General features: G+C 39.6%; 1 protein-coding gene across 2 annotated transcripts in view; it reads left to right on the top strand.

Annotated features, from left to right (window-relative positions):
* The first annotated feature begins 8,327 nt into the window (after positions 1–8,327).
* GRAP2 (GRB2 related adaptor protein 2) overlaps positions 8,328–16,749 on the top strand; it is a 42,180-nt gene continuing 33,758 nt past the window's right edge. Inside the window, exon 1 of one of the 2 annotated variants that reach the window (XM_082052750.1) lies at positions 8,328–9,552. The gene's annotated coding sequence lies outside the window, so the exon portion shown is untranslated. The remainder of the gene's footprint in view (positions 9,553–16,749) is intronic. The other variant, XM_082052751.1, reaches the window with a different exon arrangement.

Genomic DNA, 16,749 nt, shown 5'->3' on the forward strand with positions numbered 1-16,749 from the left:
AAGCAAGCTTGGCAGATAAAAAGCAGAAAAGCTGCAGATTATAATGGGTTTTTATGCCTTGGCGGGAAAAAACAAATAGCAACATATAGCATTTCGAGGGTTACCTGATTTTTTTATCAGCCAACAAATAAATGGTGCTGAAACACTAGACTCCACTCCCATGGTGATTAGACATTGCGGTACATATGGTATGGAAACATTAAGCTGTGTTTGAAGACCTCGTAATGCCTAAACACAGCACGCCTGCCAACTGTTGACCATACGCTAGAGCTGACATAACCATGGAGTTGCCTCCTGCTGACCTGCACCTGCATTTGCTGTGCAGATAAATCTCAGATGTTATTGCAGAGGAAGCCCCAGCAGGGACTTCAGACACTTTCTCTCCGCAATAGCTGAAGCAAGTAGACCATACACCCTCACCAATAAAAGCAGATGTAATCTTCTGTCTGTTTGAAATGAGTTTGTCACATCGCACAAGATTGGTTGTCACCCTGTCCAAAAATTGCAGCACTTCTGTTTTTCTGTTGGTGAAACTAGACAACGTGATATCCTTTATGTTATACTGACTGCATCTAAAATGCAGAAATATTTAGGACTGATGGGGCAGGGTGAAAGGCGCAGCGACAGACTAAATGCCGTTCACAGTGACTTTGGTTGGTTTGGATGGTGTGTCAACTTGAATAGTCACATCCTGTAACTTTGCATTCAATATCTGGCACTTACGTTTTAGAAAAACAAGCCAAAAATTCTGAGTAGATATTTTCTGATATTAAACACTGGCTTCTTTAGTGAAGTTTCCTACTGCTACTTCAGCTCAAATGAAATTTACAGCATTTTAGAAGATTATCTGAACAAAATGAACTCCTGGCAATATTAATTATTCACAAATTTCCCCTGCTTTCTTTTTATAGTTTAAATGTGATGTAGAATTACTTAGTCATGAATAAATAGCCTTGATGTTTTTAGACCTCTGTAGTATCTGATGTATGTAAAAGCTGCACAAAAATAACCAAAAATATGCTACCAGTGGGTAATTTTTCCTCGTTTCATGGCACAGAGCCATACTGACTTAGTTAACACTAGCCTGCAATCACCTTATTCCCATATTATTTCACAGTGAATATCATCTGACATCCTCTTCTAAAACTGACGATCCACCTGAAAATAGAGAACTTCTTTGAATCATGCCTAAACCCCACAGAATTGATTTCTCCTTTTACCTATATATCCTGTATGTTTTGTGCGAGCACCAACAGTCTCTAAATTACTCAAGACATCTGTAGCTGGGATGAAGCATAAAGAAAGCTGTTACAAATCTACTGTAACCACTCTATTGATCTCTACCAGCTTTTCAGAGCATTTAATCTACAGTTTCTACAGCGTGCCTGCTCTCCTAATATTGGTGTCTGTACATTTCAGTCCCAATGGTATCGCACGGTTTGAACAACAGTGTATTAAACTGATTACTTGTTATTCCCCTACCGATGCTCTCTCTCAAGTTCACAACAGGCACCTCAGTTCTGATGTAGAGCAATCCTTTGTTTTCCTGATTGTGGGATCCCAATGTACTTTCTGCTAAGCTGCTTTAAGACCAACCATCAATAGGTCCTGCTATTCCAGTTTCACATGAAATCTTTTGGTCAAACCAAGTTGTACCAAATAGTGGCTTAGACAGACTGACACAGAGCAATGTTTGCTAGATTTAAACACCCACAGTACACCTCTATTTGTGAGTGCACAAGAGAGTACTATAACAGAATAATTACATTATTCCTAAAGGCTTCCATTTTCCCCTTTTTCTATAACCATTGACCTATAGCTTTTACTCTTTGCATTATACAGATTTTTAACATATGTTTTTAATAGATAGCACTTTCTTAGCATGGAAAACATTTCCATTTTTAAACAACTAAAGTTTTAGTTCATGCGTTCTTTAAATTTGGGCTGTTTAGGTTGAAGTTTGAACCGGGAAATTCTGGTCGGAGCTGAGAGAAATATTATACAATGTTGGTGAACAGCCTTTGACAGTAGCCCTCGTAGGGGACAACATAATATAGGAGATACAACATCTATTTACGTTTTTGTTATCTTGATGCTTGTTTGTCATATTACTTCTTTTGTTGCTGTCAGGAACCATAGGAAAGGGAAGATAAGGCAGATTTTTCCTGGTTTTGGCATGCTGAGCAGAGATATTAAAATATGCTACAGAATGCCTCAAGAGACAGGTTGCAGACAGTGAAAGCCTGAAAGGGCTTCCTCCTCTCTTAGATTTATAAACCTGAAAATTCAGCCCTAAGATCTCCTCCCCTCCCCTGTGTATTATTTTCTGTCTTTCATTCCTTGTTTCTGTTGTTGATAATTTTTTCAAGCACTGGATCTGATAACGCCCTTAGTCTCCCTGTAGTGTCACACTGATGGATCCTTCTTCTGGGGTGTCCTCAGTAGCCTGGAGCTGGTGGACAGATTAATTGCAGTTGCAGCTGGTAGTTCAGGCAGTTACTTCTGGTCATCGATGAGCACAGGGTTTTTCAAATAGCATTTGAATTTGAGATATTTTACTTCACTAATGGGATGGAGTAAGGCTGCGTGTATTGTCAGTTATCAAAACTGAGGTGAAGGGCAATAGCTGGTTGAGACAGTGACACACTTCTTAGAACTGACTGACCAAATGTTAGTTGGTTTTTCTGATTTGCGCTGAAACCACATTAACCACATACTACTTTCAAGTTAAGCAGTGACTAGGTGGAAGCACATGCCACCTTTTGCTGAGAGAGGAAAAAAAGGTATTGAAATGCAACTCCTCATGGTACAGTTACAGTTTTCCTTAGTCTAATCTCACAGTCCCTAGATTTTTGTACAGTTCTTAAACAGTCTTGAACTTACCTCATCTATCAGTATAAAATCAAGCAAAATCATTATGCGCAGCTGTACTATAGAAGTGTCATGATGGAATTATTTTGTTGCACTAAACAGATGCGTTCTGTTGGAACCTCAGAGCCAGCAGGAGCTGCATGGAGCTTCTATCAGTGGGAATTCACTTTCACATACATCACTCGGGAACACGAATGTACAACGTGACAGGCCCATCACTACCAATAATTCATCTAATTTACTATGGCAAGGTGGATACTTGGTTGTGTCTGAAAGCCAACAGGTCAGTGGCTTCATCTAGAAGCTCATGCTGTTCCCAGCAGTGCTACATTCCTACTAATAATTTAATCTTGTATTTGAAGTTCAGTTCCTAGCAGTTTACCTCCTCTTTCTCATTTTCTTTCACTTCTACTTAAAAATATAATGGTCCATTTCAGCAAAATTAACTGCAATTTCATGGATCACTACAGCAGGAATAAGTTTTCTACATAATACTGTAATCCATCTATTTGTTCCCCAGAATGTAAATTGACTTGATGAGCAATTCTGTGTCTTATGTAAATAACCCTAGTTCTAATTGAGAGTGCTGCATTTTCAGTGAAGAAGGGGGAGGAAAAAGAACGTTTCTCTGGCTTTGACTTTCTGGTAATTGTTCCTGGATATTTTATTTAAATTTTAAGAAGTCTGCAGCTACCTTGATTTTTTTTTTAATGAAAACTCTGGTGCTCTGCTTGTGCTTCATTCTTTATTTTCCTCAGAAAAAAAGGCATAACCTAACTTCCCCAGGAGGAGCAAACCTACACTATTGAAATTACCAGGTAGTATTAATAGGTTTAAACCAAAGGAGGGAAGTATTATTCCATACAGTGCATCATGTAAATTGTGGCATTTATTGCCACAGATTGTAGAGAAGGGCAAAAACATAAATGTACAGATTTACAGAAAATAAGTGGCTCTTAAATATAATTGTTCAAATACAATCTCTGTCTCAACAAGTCCCTAGATCATTGCGGGGAACAGTTTCTGTAAGGAATGTTAAGAGAAGGCTCATTTTGTTTCTTTCCTTCCTGCCTATTGTCTGTAAATAGATCTTATTGGCACTCTCAGCTAGAGGACGCTGTGCCAGATGTGCCTGTCGCCTGGCCCTGTACACTACTGTGGTGCACTTATGTGCGTTATAGCTTCTTTAGTACGATTTCTTGGCAAAAGCACATTTGCTTCAAAACTGGCTTGTTTCTACCAGTGGCATCTGTCAGAACTACAAAATGAGCAAACCTGCTGGCTGAAGCTGCTTCAGCACTTGCTTCCTAACTGATCTTTACCTGGGGTGCTGCTTAGTAACTTGTCTGGGCTGTCGTCACACCAAGCAGCCACATTAATTACCGTCTTCTCATATTAGTACTCATATAACCAGGAATTTGTATACACAGGTTCTGTGTAACTGTCTTCTCTGGTGCAATTCCCTTCATTAATCTAGGAAAATATAGCTATGAGAGAGCAATATAAACTGCAATCTATTTTAATATGTATTTTAGAGCCAGAAAATATTAGTTTGTCTTGCTTATTTTCAAGCCACTAATTTTTACATATGCCAAATGGGTGCTAATTTCTTTTCATTTTTTAGCATTCCAGCTCATTTTTCTTTATATTCAAAAATATTTCCACTGATATGTAAGCCTGAAGTCAGAAATTATGTCATTTTTCCTAAGTTCTTACTCATAAAGGTGTTGGTATTTTTAAGTATTATTTCTGAAAATAACATAGAAAAGTTGATTGTCCTTATTCCTTTTCTGATTTCTTTGTGCAGCCATAATTATTTGCTATCTTTCCTTGAGTGGTTGTTTTAAATAACCCCCCGCCAAACTTCTTAACTTTAACTGACAGGCCTTCTCAAGTCATCCTTGATTTCTTCCAGTGTTATCTATAGAATGATAATTCTTCAGTGCCTCAGTGTTGGAGAAGCCCTGTTGACAATGGTGTCTGACTTCATCTGCTTCATTAGTTACAGAATAATCCAACCATGTGAGGCACTTACACACATGGCACAGGGCACATACACACGTTGCATATTGTGTGCATAATCTCAGAAACTGCATTGTGTGTTAGTTCACTCACGTCTCACATTAGTGAACTTGGGAGGCTCCAAGAATCATTACAAGTTGCTTCTCTGACTTTTACTTTGGTCTCAGAATAATTTTGCATAAAGTTTTTCATGTGCCTCCTGAGTGCCATAGGTAATACATTATTTTGCATCTAGAGGCAGCAATTGATGCCAGACATTTCTCAAGGTGCTTATTCCATTCCACAAATCAGAAAACTCAACACGGTTCTGCAAATGTAAGAGCTCAAACATTGTATCATTGACTTGCAGTTCTGGAGAAAGAATTTCATAAATAATTTCATTCTCCATTTCTCATTTGTATATAACAGCCAACATTGGGATTCCATGGTAGCAAAATTAATGAACAGGAAGGCAGAAGACCGCTTTCTGCAGTAACTTTTCAGCCTCATTCAACTGTCCTTAACTAAAAATACAGCAACCATGGCAAACCCAAGGAGAAAATACAGAGAACATGCCTAGCCTTCCTTTCGGCAAGGATACAGTTTGACACCAAACTAGAAGGAAACTGGCTTCGCTCTACTCAGTAATGTACACTATAATAATTGTTTTTACATTTATAGGTTGAAAACACCATATTCAGGAGTTTCACAATGAAAACTCTACCAAGAACACAAAGAGCACTAGCAAGTAAAAGAAGAAAAGGTTTATTTTATTTTCCAGTAAGCTTGTTTAAACATAGCTATAACCTTCAACTATTAAGGAACAGCTTCAGTTGACTTATGGTGCTACCGTAGCTAGCATTTTCATCACACCTATAGCAAGATCCAAATGCAAATGTCAGATCAGCGAAAGCCACATTACAGCAAAAGAACAATGTCTGCAAGTAGGGGAAGGAAATGTCTTGCATCAATCTATTGCAACCCTTCTGTCTATGGAATTGCTGAAGGGGTCTAAACAAGGGCAGGGAGGTGAAGGAATTAAAACGAGAGCTTCTATTGGCCTGTGAATTGCTCTGCTAATCTATAAACAGTGTTTCTATACTGATCTGCTTGGATCTGTCAGCTTTCACAGATGATATACTCAATAGGCAGTGCATTTTAGTCAATGCAGTAATAACACAAAAAGGGAATGCAGCCTCCAAATGATTTAAGTGATGCTTGTGATTTGTCATTTCACAGCTTTATGCAATGCTCTTGTTCCCCTCCCTTGCTTTTATTAGTGTCAGGCTGGGTAGATTTCTGCAGTTCCCAGCTGACTCACCAGAGAAGGGTCCGCCTTCGACGTGTATCAATTTGATCCCCAGCCCTGACAAAAAAACAGCCTCATGAAGGCTGACGATCTGTAATGCACTTTATGAGAATGAGAGGTAAAAATACTAAAATTCAGAATAAATGTTTGTTTTCCATCTGCGTCTCCCCCCCACAGCCCCACTTCGGAGCGTGCTTCTCCTGTCTGGTAGCTGCCACGGTCCAGATTGAGGGATGTTTTAATGCAAGGATAGGCATGAATTTCAAGCAAAAGATCAAAATGGCACCCTTTTTAATTTTTTAAAAGAATAGAGCTAATTAACCTTTTTATCAAACTACACACATCTTCAAATGACTTAGATGGGAAATATATTGGTTTAATTAAGATTTCACAGGGAGACACAGTTGCAAACACTTGGAACCGAGAGGAAGCGGGATCTTTATGAGGAGAGTGCTCAATGTTTTACAACTCCCCGTGTCTCTTTGTTGTTTGCACTTCAAATGGAGCCTGTTTTCATCTGTCTCTCTTGTGCTCATAAAAACTGATTTTATCGTGAGTTTCAATTAAGCTATTAAAAACTTCAATCATGAGATTCCTCTTTTGCCTTTGTGTGTTTCTTCCTCTGTCAGAGTTGCACTGTGACATTGGTTACACGGCAGCATACATTGCTTTGCTTTGTTTTCTAAGTCGTTTGGATAATCCTTCTGCAGTCATTACTTACTTTAAGAGAAAACTTAGTCTCTGTGTTTTCTTTAGCTGGGTCCCCACTCGGTTTTATTTTTGTAAGTCTAGGATTTTGCTGGGTATGCCATGATTTCTTCTGTTCCCTTGTTTTTAATAAATGGTGAAAAGTTCAAGAGTGACAGCTTGAAGTTCTATATGCATACAAAAATAACAACAAGAGCAATACCAGCAGAGTCTTCCCTCTCGCTTCAGGAGCTCAGGAGTATTTCAGAGGTGTAAAAAGGTGTACTACAGTGACATGGCACTATGATAAAATTATTTAATTGTTTTGGGGGCAATAACACACAGGACTTCTACATTGACAAATAATATACTCTTAATGTTCAGATCTAGTTATTTATCCAGTACCCTAAGATCCTAAAAGGGTAAGATGTGCTAGGAATAAAAATATGTCAAAGTAGTTGAATCATAATTTAAACAAGTTATTAGCCTAAAAGATCCTTCCCTGACCAAACAAAAAAAGAAAAAAAAAATTGGTAGATGTTCGCATATAAATAATATTCAAATCGAGCCATTGAGAATATAAAGGCCTGAAGCCTGCATATAGCCATGCATTCATTTCCTGTCTTTTGCTTTTGTTTCTCAGTTAATGTCAGACAAATCATGTCATATGAATGAAGCTGAACACTGTTTAGGTCTTAGTGTTAATAGACAAGACATCAACATTTGATTCTTGCATTCTGTGCTTCAGTTCTTGAGCCAACTCCATGTGATTAGTGCAGCAATGCTGCATAAATAACAGATTTTTAGTCTGCTTGCAAGATTGACATCTCTAATGCAAAACAAACATTATTTTTGGCTGGATAGTTGAGAGTATTTTATCTTAGGCCAAATGGAAAGTTTTATTTTGCCCAAAAATATTTTATTGTTTAGGTGTTTTTACCTTTTATTCAAATCAAAGTACATTTTGAGATAAAGAGCTCGTTTAAGCTGAAAAATCAGAACATTTTGTATTGGAAGTACTTAAACAATTTAAAATGGCAAAAGAGTAATTTAATGGAAATTCACAAAACAGCTTCATTATTCTCTGTAACTTTTTGGACAAAATCTATTACTAAATACTTTTTTTTTCAATATCAGATATTTCACTCTTATCAATAACATTTTGCCCATTTCTGTTTGTAACACCTGTGCTTATTTGAGGGACACAGATGGAACCTGAGCTATCTGGCTGCTTGTTCTCCAAATTCAACAATAATTACGAGTTAAAACATTTTTTTTCTGCTGCTTTTGAGCAGCAGGCTGGAAAAATCATGGACCATTTGGCCACACTGAACCATGATTAAGGAAACAGAATCCCATCCAGATCTTCAAACAGGTACAAAGTCAAGAGAATTGGTTTCTAACAAATCAAGGTGTGTGGATCTCACAGACCGACAGTGTCCAAGAAAAGGTGGGAGGAAAACAGTTTTTTGGGAGGCCAAGCCCTAGCCAGGACAGAATGAGCATGCAGCAGGGATAACAGTGTAATTAATGTGTGGAGTTAATTACCACTGGGGTTGACACCGGTGAGGACACATGGGTGGACTTGCACTGCAAGGTGTGAGGGGGCAGCTTACTGTGGTAACACAGCAGCAGCTTTTCAGCCTTTACTCGCCTGAGGAGAAAGGCTTAATTGTAAGGGTTTTTAATTTTATGGCATGTATGTAATCCCTAAATATTTTGCTGTCTGAAAGAGCAGTAACACAGGTGTTGGCCAGACAAATCCTCCCTGCTTTGGGCAGTTGCTCTGTCCTGTCCAGCGGCCTTCCACGATGCGCCCCTGCTAGGGACAAACCGATGCAACGACTAAATAGACAAATGTGCCTTTTCTGTGTTCTTACAAGAATCAGATTTTCATACTTCTTCACAACTTGGAAGACAGTACCCTGGTTCACACTTATTGCAGAAACTGATGAAATCCTGGACTCTTTCTCATATCAACTCCTCTTGGCCTGTGCCTACATGGGCACGAAATGGTTTTCGTATTTGCTTCTGTTTGGTTACAGAGATACGTGTTCGTGTGTGGGTGAGCTGTGTGTATGGAGCCATGGACTCTGTCACGGCAGGAGAGGGGCTCCACAGGTTTAAATGCTGATGGCTTATGAGCACCGCTGTCACCCCATATTACAAAAGCGGGCACGTTATAGTGGACCTTTGATGGCTTGCTCCTGGGGATCACTACTTGTGTCCAAAGGGGCCAGAGCTTTCCAGACAGGTGCATTAAAAAACTGAGTGTTGAGCAAGTTATAGGGTGCTCCAGCACATGACATACAGCTGGAGCAGCAAACACCTGTAGCATTCAGAGAAACTGCTCTAGAGCAGCTGCAACCCTCGCAGTAAGAGAATAAAACCACACTAAGCTGAGTCCTACACCCAGCTCGATAAGCTACCGTGCCTGTGAGTTCCTGCACAGTTTGCGGTTTTCACCCTGAGGGCTTGATTGGCTGCACTTCACAAAGGAGAGGCAAAGATGCCGTGGCAAAGACACGTGTCCCACATGGCTCTGCAGACTTTGGCCCTTGCTAAGCACTTGCTCTGAAGATAGGAGGTGAGTTGATTATCTTGTTATGAGACTCATGCCATTCCCCACTGCTTCGTCTCAGCACAGATCACGAAACAGCAGAGTGCAACCACCTGCCTCAAAGGTATGGATCTGCTTGGCTGCTTGCTTCTTTCACTATGAAGTTTCAAGGGTAGATGCGTTGGCTAAATTAGCATCACATTTTCTGCGGAGTTAAACAAGTAAGGTTTTAGCTGCAAGGCTCAGGATTTAGTATGTTTTCATTTCCGCTGCAGGTGCATCAAGTTTTTCTCCTTGTCAATAGGGGATCAGGACTATGCTCAGAAGGAGGGTATTTACTGGAACAAAGCAAAGAAAATAATGAGTGGGGATTTTTTTTTTATTATTTTTTTTTCAGTCAGAGGCACAAAGCAAAGAGATACCCAGATTTCCCAGAAACTTTTCAGGTTGCTCTGACAGAGGTCAGGCTATAGTGTCTCTACGACACCCAGTGTGATCAATACCAACTAGGCAAGGTACCTAGAAAGAAAAATGTTTCTGGCAACTGTAGATCTGGCATCGCTGACCCTCCTTTTGGTGTCTCCTGTGGAGACCCTGGTGGGGTCTCGAGAGGCTAGGCATAAATATAATTTCTCCTCACTTGCTTTTTAATGTTCTTGTAAAGCTTTTTGATGCATTGTAAGCCTAAAACGCAGTATTGTTACAAGGCATTTCTTTAGAATGGAGTGCTGCAGAGGTATATGTCAAGGTTTGTGCGTGTTTCATGGGTGTTTGCATGCATAAAGGAAGTTCATAATGCTTGATTTGTCTTGCAGTTAACCTATGAGCAAAAGGGCATCAGTCTCCAATACATGACTTAGTAGCACCCTATCAGCTCAAAATTTCCTTAGAAAAAAATAATGATCTAAATTATCTTCAGCAGCAGGAGAAGCTGTCACATTTATATTTGTCTGGAGAATAAAGTTTTTATAATGAATTGAGTTTTTAGTAAACAGGCATGGCAGAAGAGCTGGGTTTGGGGATGGGAAAGAGTTGCCTGCAGTTATATTTTGGCATAGAAGACTGTAGCTGATGCCAGTCATCCACTTGGAAGTGTAAGGAGAGAGGCCCATGCTTTAGCCTCTGCACCCACATTTCTGAATAAAGCATAAACCCTGGCTATGATGTGATGGTGAAATGAGTTGAGGAAAAGATATGGAGAAAACATGTTCCCTTAGTAGCAGCTTGGAAACATGCTGTTGGTGTCCCAGTGAAGCAATTCCCCTTTCTTTTCTGTCTAGTGACATTTACTTGTGTTTCTTTCTTGCATCCAAACTTTACAATCCCACAGATAAGAGATTAAACACAAAATAGCACTGTGTGTCATTCCCGTTTGTATCAAGGAAGCTAATAACCTCAACATGGATGGATAGGCAATGTGAAATGTACACATCTAAACTTAGCTTAGTTCCATTGTCTGAACTTTTAAATTGTTTTCATCTCTTAACACTCCCTTCAACACACTTCCTAAAATTGTTCATACTGAGGCATGTCCCTGGCCAAAAATTGGTCTTTCACAAGATGTAATTTTGTACAACTCCTAGAAAAAGAGAGATTTGCTGCTCACTTTAGCTGTCCATCCTGATCTCTTACATCTTCTTACATTAGTTTGCAGAAGGTATAATGTGCCTGCAAGCTTGTCTGGTTTTTATGTTGTAGCCATTAATCTAATAAAATACATTACTTTTCTCTTCAAACTTTGTCTTTGTTTAGCTAGTGACACAGAATTTCTTCTTTTTCCCCACACTTACCTTCTACACTTGCAATCATATGCTGCTGCCTCTTGGTTTTGCTGATTCAAGGGCAACAGCGGTGAGGATGCCCTCCGTACAATGTTATACTTTGCCTTCCCCATCAATTTGCAGCTTGACAGCAGCTCTCTGTGGCCACAAGCGTATCTGAAAGTTTGGCAGGCAAGAGGTTGCTATTAAGCCACAGGTGTGGAGCTACTGCTGTAGGCAGTCCCTTTTGGTTTATTCTTACTGCCTGACATAATGAAAATGATCTTCATTCCCTTCACTATGTTTCCTCCCTGAGCAGTATTTTCACTTGAAATTCTCCTCTTAGTGGAGCAGTAAGATATATGCCATAAAATACACTCACTGGCAAAGTTCAGCCTCTGATATTAGTCAGAAGAGGCTACCCACTGTGGCTGAGAAAATGCCCTGTGTTTTGCCAGTAATGAAATATTGCTATCAATGCTTGCCATGCCTATGTCTTTGGGGTTCATTTTAGTTTCTTTAGTTTTTACAATATAATAAGGTCCTGTCTTCCACTACCTTTCTCTCTTCTCTCCAGAGTCTGGTTTTGGTTTAAGAGGAACGTAGCTATTCTGTCTGCTTTCAGTTCCTCAAATTGCTATGCACAATATGGTGATTGTGACACACTTGATCTGAAGATCAGGGCTAGCTGACAGCCATATTCCAGCCAGTGTAAAAGGTATCCATAAGCCACTTGATATCTGTCAAAAAGCTTTATTTTGCAGCTCCCTGGAAGGAAATTTCTGAGTCTTTTCAGCTTATTTTTCCACCATTCTTTGTACATTTGGGCAGCAGCAAAGGAAGTATATTACCATCCAGGATTTTATGGCAGTTAACCTTGCCTTTCCTTTATAAGCTTTTTGTCTTACTGTCTACACACATTTTTGCCTATTGATGGGCATTTTCCCCATTTGCCCTTAAGATAGGTGAGTATGAATGCTCTCACTTTATAACCATAATCAGGCCCACGTAAGTGGATGTAATTACATTGAGATGACAGAAGCGCTAAAGCCTTAATAGCTTAACTAACTTGACAATCTGTGAAAATGAACCAGCCTTCTGAGAGTGCAGCTTTATGTCTTTCTGTGACCCATTCCATTTGAATGTCTCCATGTACGGCTTCACTGCACTTTTTAGATGTGTCCTACAGTACGGAGAAGTGAAGTGACTTGCCCAGGGGTGCACAGCAAGTCTTCAGCTGAGCTGGGCTTAGAAACTGGATTCTTGTTTCTTCATCACTAGGCAAGGCTGCGTTGTTTCTGCATTCTATAGTGACAGTTAAGTGTTAAATATTATTTCAAATCAGCACTTTAAAAATTAAAAAAAAAAAAACAATTTACAAACGTGAGTAGAATTGATAGTGGTATTAGCTAGGCTAACAAGTTTATGTACTGTAGACTTAATGCTTCAAGGTGCAAACTGAATCCCCTGACATAGCATTTCTAGTGGGTTTGTGCTTTACTAAGATGCTTCTGATGTTTGGTCACTACTGTCCCACAGCTGTCAGGTTTACCCAGCTGGGTAATCTGGGTGAGAGGAAGGGCATTTTAGTTTTCTTTTGGCTTTAGCCCGGAATGCTGTCTCTGAAGTGTAGTTGCTGTAAATACTGGTTCTAGGAAGATTTCAAATAGCTGAAAATGCAAAAAGTGGAAAGCTCTTCCTGTAGCCTTAAATTTTTAAAATTGTTCTGCTCATTAGAGAACCATGCTAAAGACCATTTAAATAACATCTAAGCAGGGGAGACTAATGTTTGAGGAATAAGCTTGCTTAGAATGGACACATTATCCTGGCACTAAGATCACAGGTCAGTACTGCGAAATATTATGAGATGAAAGAAAATGACTGGGACGCCTAAATTAACAGTATGCACCAACACATGACGAAACTCTTGTTTTCCCTCTCTTGGAGCTCCAAGATCCATCCTTTCTCCCTCTCCCTGACTCTGTAACCTTTTTTACATATGGCTTTATCTTTTTGGAGAAGTGTACAGTACTAATTACATGCCATTCTTTTCCCTGAGACACTTTATGCCTTGCATTCTCTAGGCTTTCTTTTTTAGTTCCCCAATCTTTTTTTAGTATCTTGTCATGGTAAATCCACCAGTAACCCTTAGAGTACAAACTTTAACCCTCAGAACTCTGGGGTTCCTTTTTTATTTTTAAAACAACTAGCTACATAAATAACATAATGTTTCCAGGTCATAGCCACTCCAAGCTACAGCTGAATTCTTGCACAGGAGAAACACTCCAGAACCCTGCAATTATCTTAGGATGTAGACAAACTTCTGAAGTTGTCTCTGTGTGTGAATGTGCCCTGGTAATTGTTTTGCATGCAGAAGTGTATAGCGTATAAGGGTAAGATACTGGAGACATACTGTCTGAGTGTTTGTACACAGTATTTGCTGTACCAGATCAGACTATTAGTCTGTCGCATCCAGTATGCTACCCAAACAGCGGTCAAAACATAATGGTTCTGAGAAAGGTGACCAAATCCTCTATCAATCAAGTGTGGAGAGCTCTATGCAGGGATGGAACAAACACTTTAGAACTCTAATATGGTGATTAGTTTACAGCTTCAGGTTGTATTATCAAGTTTCAAGCTGTATTATCATTACACTAACAGAAATAATGCTGTTGTTGAGCCATTACATGCTTGGATTCTCCTTTCTTGGTAGTCCTGACAGTGTAACAGATCTCTGAGATTAAATCCATCAAAGCAAACAAAAATTCTCCTGATTTACTCTACCATCAAAGAGAACTGAATCTAGTCTGAAAATACTTTCCCATCTTGAGCAGAAGGTGAATCTTAATTCATTGAAGTCATCAAGTACTTTGACACTCTTAGTAGGAGGGGATGAATAGACATGCAATGTTACATTGCTGAAAATTATATAAGCATTGTCATAATCGTGTCATTACCTTCAGCAGAGGCCGTTTACAGCACTTGCATCCTTTGCCTACTGATTTGATATAACGTATGTTACTATCTCCTGTATCCCAAGTAATTACATGCCTTTAATGCTATCTTCTCCTTTTGCTGTAATGAGCCCATTCAATAATCAAAGCCTCTAAATGTTTGTGTTGTCAGATTAGCTTTAAATGATGTTCAAGAAAATATTTTTCGTTTCCCGCGACATCACAACAAGGCAGTTCTCAGTGGGGCTGATACCGCTGCGCACAGAGTTTCATCACTCACAGCCGCAGCTGCTTCCCTCTGTTTCCAACAGAAGTGAAGCCGGGCGTCCCTGCTGAAAGATGGTGGTGCCGACTATTGAGAATCCTGGTGTGAAATGCGAGGGCGAGAAATCATGGACTCCACACAATCCAATATGAATTCAAGCGAAGCCATTTATTACAGAAACAAGCCTCCTTATATATGCAGTTATTTCCTGATCACGCGTCCACGCTCCAAGCATGCATTAGCTGATTCGATATTGTCCATGTTCACGAGCTGTCCACGAGCCCGAGTCTCACTGCTAATAGGTCTTGTTAATTTACATCTTGTTGAGGCCCTGTTATTATAGAATTGCCTCACTCCCAAAGCAGGTGGTGTTTTTCAGCCTTCGCGCTGGCCTTGAGATTCCTTTGGCTAGTTCAGGAATAAATCTCCATCTAATAGAAACCCATCCACACAACAACCTCAAGAAAATCCCTCAAATCTCCCACAGTGAAGTGAGGAACATTTTGAAAGGGCCATTCTAGCTGTGGGCAGCTCAGGTATCTTGCAAGCTCTATTTGTGGCATCATCTGAAGGAATAAATTAGACACTGGCGGGGAGGGTTTAAGGGATTTTTTTTTTTAATAAGAAGTATCATAGCGGTAAAAAAAATCTTGGAAAAATCTTTATATGTTGTCAATGCAAGGTTTTGTGATCTTTAAGTAGAATGAAAATCTGGATTAATCCATTATTGAGGCTATAGAAAATAAAGAAAATATCAAACCCAAAGTGTCAAGTTTCTTAAAGCACCCATATTTAAGGGTAATTTTACTTAATAAGTTAGTTAATAGGTTTACTTGTAACTTGTCGGGAAAATCATTATGTGCCCTTACAGTTAGTGCTGTAATTCTTAATGTACGCCGTGCTTCTCAAACATAGCAAAACCACCGAATCCTTATTTTAAATGCAAAACTCAGATCATTGTAAGTACACAGACATGACAAGGATCTCCATAATATATACTAATTAGTTTTATTTTTATTTTTCAACTAGTTTTCAGCACTGTTCTGATTTGCTCCCCTTGACTGTTGAGGTCACTGTGGGAAATGGGGTTGAAGCAACTACAATATGATGTCTGTAGAAGTTAATCATTCATTAATAACTGCAATTGCAGAATGGGTATAGAACTATTGTCTTAAATCTCCAGGGCTTCTGAGGGTGAGCTCTTTAAGCATCCTGAGCTTTATTATTAATTAGTCTTTTTCAGAAAGGCTTCAACTGACTTTCAGACACTGTTGACACAGGATGCTCTGCACTGACAGAGGTTATGTCTTCATTGCCAAAAACAAGCAGTGCTTTAAATTCAAGTGGTTTTCTCCAGGCATATTCCTCAGTGCAGAAACTCAGGGAACAGAAAGCATAGGTGATTTTATAGCAATGTGGCTAGCTGTGCTCAATACATCTGCCAGGAAGGTACCTCAAATAGTTATATCAAGGTAATAATTCCATTACAAATTTACTATGCAGTAGCTGTCTTGATTAAAATAAAATAAAACCCTAAACAAAACAAAAAACCCCAACACAACTGAACACGTTAGTTCTTGAAGTGCAAGCAAAGTCATAGCAGAAGAAAACCCATGCCTCAGCAAGTTCTCATTCTAAAGAGAAATGAAAACAAATGGTGGGAGGGATAAGGCAGGAAAGATGAGGGGCTTGTTTGAATGAGGAGCTCTCCCAGTGGTGTTGTACCAGGGCAGTTGTTTCAGGACAGTTCTTTGAGTAATCATTGGTACTCCAGAATAAGGGGTCCTTTTTCTGGCTTGATTTCCATCTCTTTGGTAGTGCGTCAAAGCTCCCCGCACCTGCTTTAACTACATTATTACTGTCTCACAGTAACAAATCATCAGGGTTACCACTTTCAACTGAAGAATTCCCTGCCTCTCCACAGCCAGCTAAAGAGCTTTTACCATGTTTTGTATACCATAACTTGCACAGGTACCGGCAGTGGTAGCACACTTGTAGCCACTGCTTTGAGTCTTCTAAGCGCTTTGTCATTTCATCTGGTAATTTAGGGGAGGTTTCTAAAGAAATCCTCAGTACTTCAGGAGGTGGTGGTAGTGACTCAGAGAGAACCAAGCCCTTTCCGCTGAGTCAATACTGAATGATATGTCCTAGCACATTGCTTGCACTTGAGACCCGTAACTGTAGGTTGATAGCCTGCGGTCATCAATTATCCTTCAGCTAATTGCATAAGTCTAAAGGTGTTTGCCCTGATAGCCCAGGCAGATTTCAGTTTGCCTTCTGCACATCTGACATTTTGATTTTAATTGGACAGTTGTTTCTTCTGCTCATAACCTGCTGTGCAC

The sequence above is a fragment of the Streptopelia decaocto genome (genome assembly GCF_964273445.1).
Source record: "Streptopelia decaocto genome assembly, chromosome: 1".
Lineage (NCBI taxonomy): Eukaryota > Metazoa > Chordata > Aves > Columbiformes > Columbidae > Streptopelia > Streptopelia decaocto.